Source organism: Myotis davidii, unplaced genomic scaffold (genome assembly GCF_000327345.1).
Source record: "Myotis davidii unplaced genomic scaffold, ASM32734v1 scaffold973, whole genome shotgun sequence".
In the NCBI taxonomy this organism is placed as follows: Eukaryota; Metazoa; Chordata; class Mammalia; order Chiroptera; family Vespertilionidae; genus Myotis; species Myotis davidii.
Window position 1 is genome coordinate 510,575 of NW_006284945.1, and position 559 is coordinate 511,133.

Sequence of the window (559 nt, forward strand, 5' to 3'; positions counted from 1 at the left end):
CATCCTGCCTGGGACATTCACAGTATGTGTAATACCATCTGGAGGCTCTGAGAGAATGGAAGGTAGTGATAGAACTTAATAACTTTTTCTAACCCAGCATTGCTTGCTCTGTAAGGGTAATTGGACAACCAATGGGTCCATGCTGCCTGTTACTACTTGAGCCAATTAAGCAGAGACAGGGTTGAATCATATATGAGCATTTATTCAAATACTGCCAGCAGTATGGGAAAGCAGCAGGTCATCCACTAAAATCTGCTCTGCAGCGCCCCCTAATCCAGCTGCTTATATAGGGCAGGACAAAGATTACATGGGGAAGTAGGGATTACAGGTATGGGGAAGTGGGAGGCTGGAGTGGGACTCCATCGTTTGGGCAACAAGGTTGTTAATCTTTCCATGATAATAGGCAGTTCTTGAATGAGAATGGTTCCAAGGTTGATTGCTAGGTCCAAGGTTGACTCCCAGGTCCAAGTTCCTGGGGACATACAACTTCCAGCCAAGTTAGAATGTCCTTTCTTTTTAAAAAACATATATTTTTATTGATTTCAGAGAGGAAGGGAGA